This window comes from Propithecus coquereli, unplaced genomic scaffold (assembly GCF_000956105.1).
Source record: "Propithecus coquereli isolate 6110/MARCELLA unplaced genomic scaffold, Pcoq_1.0 Scaffold22, whole genome shotgun sequence".
Lineage (NCBI taxonomy): Eukaryota > Metazoa > Chordata > Mammalia > Primates > Indriidae > Propithecus > Propithecus coquereli.
The window spans coordinates 1717526-1718089 of NW_012147189.1; positions in this window are offsets into that span (position 1 = coordinate 1717526).

Sequence of the window (564 nt, forward strand, 5' to 3'; positions counted from 1 at the left end):
TCACTGCTATTTAATATTATACTCGAAGAATTAACCAATGTGATTAAAAATAAAAAAGGAATTACACATACAAATATTTTAAAGAAGAAAGTAAAACTATCACTGTTTGCAGATGATATATGGTATAACTGAAAACCCCAAGAGAAGTTACTGTAAACTATAAATAATAAGAAAATTCAATAAGATAGTGGGGTATTAAGTAAATATAAAGGTACTATTAGTCTGTATTTATACAAACAATAACCTGATAGAAGATAAAATAAAGGAAAAGACCCAATTCAAAATAGTAATAAAAAAAGATAAAGCAATTAGTTATAAACAGTTATTTCTAAAATAACTGCAAACATAACTTTCTTGAAATCCATAATTCATATTACAAAAACTTAAGTACTCCTAAAGGATCTCAAAGTAGATTTGAATAAATGAAATATCATTCCATGTTTTTAGAGGGGAAAACATATCATTACTAAGATATGAATTCTACCTAAGTTAACTCATAAATTCAACCAAATCTCAATAAAATTCCCAAAGGATTTTTTAAAAAAATGGCCAAACTAATACTAA